Below are 7,695 nucleotides of genomic sequence, written 5' to 3' on the forward strand. Positions count from 1 at the left end.
TTATTTGGGGGAATAGGTACAGACAAAATGAAGGGATACAATAGACACCAGGAATGGTGTCTCAGGGGGTTTGATAAGTTGGATTTCAGACTGAAGACCTCTCTCCAGGGTGGGATCATGAAGCTAAAGTGCTCTCTATCAGTGCCTTCTCCCTGCTTGCCTCAGAGGTCAATTCTTTACTTTCTCTCTGTTCTACACTCAGGACCTCGTCAGAAGTGAGGTGAGAAGGAACAACATGGGGGATGAAATGAGCGGTTGGATACTGCATGACATTTGGAGATGATATGTGTGTGATAGAAACAGTGTTTTTCTGCTTCCCTCACTTCCCTAATGTCACTTCCTCCCATGAAATTTGATCCTAGCCTCCCTGATGAAAGAGCATAAAAAATCCTAGTGAGGGATAAAAGATCCTAACTATGTATACTCAGGGCCTTTCAAACATGGTGCTTAAAATCCCTCAAGTCAACTATATCTTATAAATCTGCTGATCAAATGCATTTAAATGAGGAGATAAGAGAGGCCTTGTCTACCCAAATTGAAGCTAGATATTACAGCTTTTCTTTTATTTTTATTTTTTTTTAATTTTATTTTATTTAATAAAAACTTTGTATCGACAGAATCCATGCCAGGATAATTTTTACACGACATTATCCCTTGCAATCACTTATGTTTCGTTTTTTCCCCTCCCTCCCTTCTCCCCCCCCCCCAGGATGGCAAGCAGTCCTATATATGTTAAATATGTTGCAGTATATCCTAGATACAATACATATTTGCAGAACCGAACAGTTCTCTTGTTGCACAGGGAGAATTGAATTCAGAAGGTAAAAATAACTCGTGAAGAAAATCAAAAATCAAATAGTTCACATTCGTTTCCCAGTGTTCCTTCTTTAGGTGTAGCTGTTTCTGTCCATCATTTCTCCAATGAAACTCAGTTAAGTCTCTTTGTCAGAGAAATCCACTTCCATCAGAATACATCCTCATACAATATCGTTGTCGAAGTGTATAATGATCTCCTGGTTCTGCTCATCTCACTTAGCATCAGTCCATGTAGGTCTCTCCAAGCCTCTCTGTATTCATCCTGCTGGTCATTCCTTACAGAGCAATAATATTCCATAACATTCATATACCACAATTTACCCAGCCATTCTCCAATTGATGGGCATCCATTCATTTTCCAGTTTCTAGCCACTACAAACAGGGCTGCTACAAACATTTTGGCACATACAGGTCCCCTTCCCTTTTTTAGTATCTCTTTGGGGTATAAGCCCAGTAGAAACACTGCTGGATCAAAGGATATGCACAGTTTGATAACTTTTTGGGCATAATTCCAGATCGCTCTCCAGAATGGCTGGATTCGTTCACAACTCCACCAACAATGCATCAGTGTCCCCGTTTTCCCGCATCCCCTCCAACATTCTAGATATTACAGCTTTTGACAATAGAGTGGATGTGATGAATATAATTGTTTATCTTCCTCCATGATTTGTCTTTTATGACTAATAATTTTTAAATGTATATGGATGTACATATACATATAAATGCTAATTTGAAATGATATAAGAAAAGTTTCATTTTTCATATGCTTTAATTGAGCTGCTGAATTTTATACCCAAAGATCAATGATAGTAAAGTCTCATATATATCATAATATATTATAGCACAAAATTGAAATCAAATTATATACCCATCACTAAAGAAACAATATACACAAAGATGACATAGTCTTTATAAGATCAAAGGCATCTTTATCTTCAATTTAAATACTCAGATTGATGAGCCAGATTATATATCCAACTCATGGTTTGAGGGATACTTCTAAAGAAAGGGCATGTTTTTTTTCTCATAATCATCAGTTCTAACCCTCATTGCAATATGTTCTCCACAATATCAGTCACTAGTGGAGTTGTGAATGAATCCAACCATTCTGGAGAGCAATTTGGAACTATGTATGTGCAAAGAGTTATCAGACAGTGTATACCCTTTGGCCCAGCAGTGTTACTTCTGGGCTTATATCCCAAAGAGATCTTAAAGAAGGGAAAGGGACCTGTATGTGCAAGAATGTTTGTGGCAGCCCTCTTTGTAATGGCCAGAAACTGGAAACTGAGTGGATGCCCATCAATTGGAGAATGGCTGAATAAATTGTGGTATATGAATATTATGGAATATTATTGTTCGGTAAGAAATGATCAGCAAGATGATTTCAGAGAGGCTTAGAGGGACTTACACTAAAGTGATGCTGAGTGAAATGAGCAGAACCAGGAGATCATTGTCCACAGCAACAGCAAGATTATACAATGATCAATTCTGATAGATGAGGCTCTCTTCAACAGTGAAATGATTCAGACCATTTCCAATGATCCTGTGATAAAGAGAGCCATCTACAGCCAGAGAGAGGACTGTGGAGACTGAGCATGGTTCACAATATAGCATTTTCACTCTTTTTATTGTTGTTTGCTTGCATTTTTATTTTCTTTCTTATTTTTTTTTTTACTATTTGACCTGATTTTTCATGAACAAGATAATTGTATAAATATGTTTGCATATATTGGATTTAGCATATATTTTACCATGTTTAATTTATATTGGATTACTTGCCATCTAGGAGAGGGGATGAGGGAAGGGGAAGGAAAAATGGAACACAGGGTTTTGCAACAATTAATGTTGAAAAATTATCCATGCATATGTTTTGAAAATAAAAACCTTTAATAAAAAAATGATATTTTGTGTTTTGACCAAAAAAAAAAAATCAGTCACCAATAGTATTCCATTTTCATTCAACCAATTAGCGTCAGAGCTTTTACAAATAGATATTTTGCTGAGTCAATATGTAATGCCGGAGAAACTGAGGCAGGAGAGAGATTAGAGAGTTTTTAATATTTTATTAATGGGAGAGTAAGATTGACTAGACAGGACTCTCGTCTCAGATTATCCAGTCAGACAGAGATAAGTACACTGGGACCAAGGAATCCATATTGGTCCCAGGGCTGGAGGACCCAAAGAATCCAGCGTCCAGCATCCAGCTGCCAGACGCCATTCTCCAGCAATGAATGGAAGAACCCCAACTTCTTAAATACCTTTTTGGAGACAAAGAAGAGAAAGGGAGGGAAAGTTTTTATCAGGGAGGGGAAGCCATAAAACCCTAAAAAATCCGGAGACAAAGAAGTAAAGATATCGTGGGTTATCTTGGAATATTTTAAGGGATATTGTAAATCCATAAAAGAGTCAGGAGATCTACTCTTTTATCTTGCTAATTTATAACCCGAGAGCGAATAATCCTTAGTTTTACTGGGTCAGAGACAGAACAGTTAAGGAAACTGAGACAGGGAAACTGAGTCAGGACAGTTAAAGAGAACTGTGGCATAACATTCCACACTCTTTCTCCTAAATATTCAAATCTTTGAATCTTAGCACCTTCCTCTAGGTATCCAGGAGGTCTTTGACCCACCCTATGTAAAGCAAACGAGCAAAAATAAAACTAGAAAAAATGTAAGGACTCATATGGCAAGAGCAAGTCTCTCCCTGATAACCCCAGAGTTAACAGCTGTACAAAGGCTCCCTTGTTGCAAGCATGTCAGGTCCTTTCCAGTTCTGGAGCACCATCTCAGCCAGAGAATCCAGTTTGAGATGGACAGTTAGGTCTGTGGTCATTTGTGCACTTAACTCAGTCTCTGCTTACAAAGCAGCAGGGTCCAAGGCCCATTCAGAGAGGCAGCCCTCTCCATGGGGGAAGGATGAGGCTTGTAGTAGCTCCACCCATCCCCACCCAGAGAAACAAGCAGGGCTGCTACTAGAATACAGATTTCTGAGAAGATTATGCAGTTAGACCATCAAGACAGGCAAACTCCAAACTTTTTAGGTGCCTCAAGCCAAACTTCAAGGTCCTTTGAAATGCTGAAATACTTAATGAACTGGGGTTACAGGAATGGAAAAACAGATCAGAGAGACTGCCAGTGTCACAACAGGTGTCTGATTTGTAAAACTTTTCTAAAAAATAATCCCCAAAACTGAGTCTACCAGGGCAATTTTAACAAAATAAGGGATTCTAAAACTAAAACATCCAAATTCAATCTGAACTAGTGAGACAGGGGGTGGGGCAAAAGTGCTTAAGGCAAAGTGAATTAGGAGCTAAGGGTTCCCATTCTTTCAGGTATTTTGAAAAAAATATACCAGTTTCCCCAATGTTCTATCTCTACCTCCCCTTTTTTTTCTCATGGAAAGGAATTATCAAATGACCATTCCCCATATAAATCCCAAGAGCAAATCAAAATCCCTATACATAACAGACTAATACAGTAGCATTTCCTAAAAAGCCCTCAAACATAACAGCAATAATTACACAGTTTTAACAAATCCCATCCCAAATCTTAAACACACAGTAATAGATGATCCAGGTAAGGTTTAACAGTCAGTCATCAACCATTCCCAAAGTCCCTCATATCAGTCCAAAGTACACCAAATGCAGGGTCCAGTCCATGGTCTCATTTAAAACTGCTGCTTCAGGCTGTGAAGTGATAGGAGGCTCATTCCATGCAGAGTGGATGCATCATGCTGACAATCAAAGCTGATCCAAGCTGATCCAGGTTCCAGAAACAAGTCAATATCTATAATTTGACCAAAATCTAGAACAAAAACACAAATCTAACACATAAAGATTAGATCAGTCTCAGATAGAAAGACTCAGTTCACCAGACTGTTGCAAAACATGAGGAGGCCAAAATAAATTGGCCAGCAGTTTCCTATGTGAAGAGATGAGTTTGCTTTACAGGCCAGGCAAACGGCTGCAGTCTTACAGACCCCTGTTAATTGTCCACTTATCATGTAGAAACCCTGCAGTCTTACAGACCCCTGTTAATTGTCCACTTATCATGTAGAAACCTTAAAGGAACAAAACACAAATATCTAGTAACAGATGGATGACCAGGCGAAATACTTAGTTGCCCAAGCATTTAGGATACAATGACTACATATGACCAGACTGAAAATAGCAAGGCATGACATAACTGAATTGCATTAACAGCTTCTATGTACCATTGCTCTGATCAGAGAGATCAGTTACAAAAGGAAAAAAAATGCAAGAACATAATAGCATAAGCAGTCGAATTTTAACTGCTTATCAATTGTCCCAGTAATTGTCAGAGGGTGGAGCTTTAAAACTCCCAAATAGCATTAACTAATTAATTCTAAGCCCAAAAACTTTTACCTCCAATAACAGATGTCATTAATCAAATTTCTGATAAATCTTAAACAAAGATTTATCATAACTTTACAGTAATAACAGAAAGAAATTTCACCTCAGTAAGTTCACAACTTAGAACAATTATCATATCTAAGTAGATGTTACATGAGTGATTATACATACAAATCATTTTGCTTTTAAAATACCCAATACATAGAAAAACATCCCAAATTGCATATTGTCCATAACAGAAACATTTTCAAAAGGACAAAGAAAAAAAACTATTATGTTCAGAGGCCCTTTAAATAACCTCAGGATGACCCAATACAATCAATTTAAATTTATACAAAACACCCAATTCCACATAAAAGAATTCAAGGTTTTTTTAACATAGCAATTAAACTTTTAGAAATACTCGAACCAAAGTATGGATCACATTTATGACCATATCTCTTAACCAAGAAAACCTTTATGAAGAAACAAATATTCAATCAATTAATCTAAAAGTAAGCATGTCCTTAAAAATCACAGTTTGCTACACTGGCTGTAATCAGTTAAGAAAAAAAAAACGGCAGGAACATACTCAGGGGGATGAGGGGAGGAGAGGATTCCATATGGCCATCCTTCCCCCACTCCTGACCCTCTAGAAAAAACTTCCCTCAGGTTCCCCACTCAATTTTCTACATGGGGATCCTTTTCAAGATTTAGCCCATCAGTTTCCCAAGATCAGGTTTCTTCCCAAATCCACCGATTTCCAACTTTCTCTTTCCCCCTGACTACATACTTAAACAATCTCCTTAAAGAACTTTCCTTCCCAGATGCTCCTTTGGTAAAGTAGCAGAAGGCAGTGGGGGTGGGTGACTCCTTCCCCCACCTCTTCACCTACTCCCAAAAGTCTTTCACCTTCCTAAAACCATGCAAACCTCTAATTTCCCCTACAAATTAGTCCTTCCTAAATCACCTGTATTCCTCTTTCCTTTTTCCTTCAAAAACCTGTAAGATTCACACTATAGTGAATAACCCAAACCTCCACAAAACCCACACTGTCCAGCAGAACTGGAATTTAAAGTATAACTTATGTTAACAAATAACTCAATATATTTCAAAAGGTAACAAACTGAATCAAACTAATACAGCTGTTTTTAAAAGTTTTTTCTTCTACCACATTTCTTCTAACAGCTATTAGCATCTTATCTCCAGAGCTTTTTATTGCCCAGGACAGGCTAAGCTTGAATTTTATTGCTCTTTACTCTAGTAGGCTTTGTTTCAAGGGGAAAAAAAACCTTTTCTGTCCGTTTAAAATAGCTAAATTCCATGTGTTTACAAAATTAGTACAACAGGTTAAAAGTTTTAAAATCATAAGCAAATTTTCAAACAACCAATTCCCAAGTTTCTTAATCATTGTCTTAAAACTTAACAAAGCTTTTAAATCAGCAAAAACAGTCTAGGGGCTTTTTCCAGGACCTCCACCCCCAGAGAGAAGTATGTTTCACCTTGAATTCCCTTTTCCCATTCCAGAATCCAAAGGGGCTTCTGTGAACTTCCAAGCCCATTTAGTGCTTTACTCTGCCTTCACAGAGAATGCCTAGATATTCCATTCAAACGTCTTTCCTTTAAATGTTAGCACCTGCTCTTCTATATATATATTTTAACTTTCTGAACTTTCAAATCCCTTTCAATCTATTTTTTTTTCTTTTCCTTTTTTTCTTCCTTTCTCTCCCTTTTCTCCCTTTTTCTCACAGGCTGCTGCAGTCAGCCAGAGACAGAGAGAGAAAGATTTTTCAAACTTCTTGATATTTTCTAAGCCTGCAACACAGAAGCTGAATTCTTATCTCTTACAAGCTTACTAACTTTTAACACACACACACACACACAGACAAACATGGAGCTCCAATTTACTAAGCACAGTTGCAACGTTGTTCTTAAATTTTCCAACCAACAACATAACAGACAAACAAACCACACAGAACATAGAATATATATCACACAGACTACATAGTTACAACATTAAACAAACATATAACACATACCCAGAGGATATTTTCCAGCGTCCCAGAAAATACCCGTCTCAGAATTTTTAAACCCGTCAGTATTTATTCTGAGACCACAGGTTGCTAGCAACAGAACAGACCAGAACCAGAACCAGATGGTACCCCAAAAGGTACCCAGACAGACTTACTCTCCCGAATGCCAAATCAAATGCCAAATCGATTTCGTTGTCCACTGTAGGCCGGACTGAGGCTGAAGAACTGCTTCCTTTTCCTAGGAGGTTCTGGGGTAGCCAGAGTGGTGGTTTTTTCTCAAGGAACAGACCCAGGTCCTGAGCCCCCCTCAGGCCTAGGTGGAGACCGAGAGGTCTCTAATCTTTAATCCAGTTCTCAGTTTCTATTATCTCGCTGGGGCCTCCAAATTGTAATGCCGGAGAAACTGAGGCAGGAGAGAGATTAGAGAGTTTTTAATATTTTATTAATGGGAGAGTAAGATTGACTGGACAGGACTCTCGTCTCAGATTATCCAGT

Source organism: Antechinus flavipes, chromosome 4 (genome assembly GCF_016432865.1).
Source record: "Antechinus flavipes isolate AdamAnt ecotype Samford, QLD, Australia chromosome 4, AdamAnt_v2, whole genome shotgun sequence".
In the NCBI taxonomy this organism is placed as follows: Eukaryota; Metazoa; Chordata; class Mammalia; order Dasyuromorphia; family Dasyuridae; genus Antechinus; species Antechinus flavipes.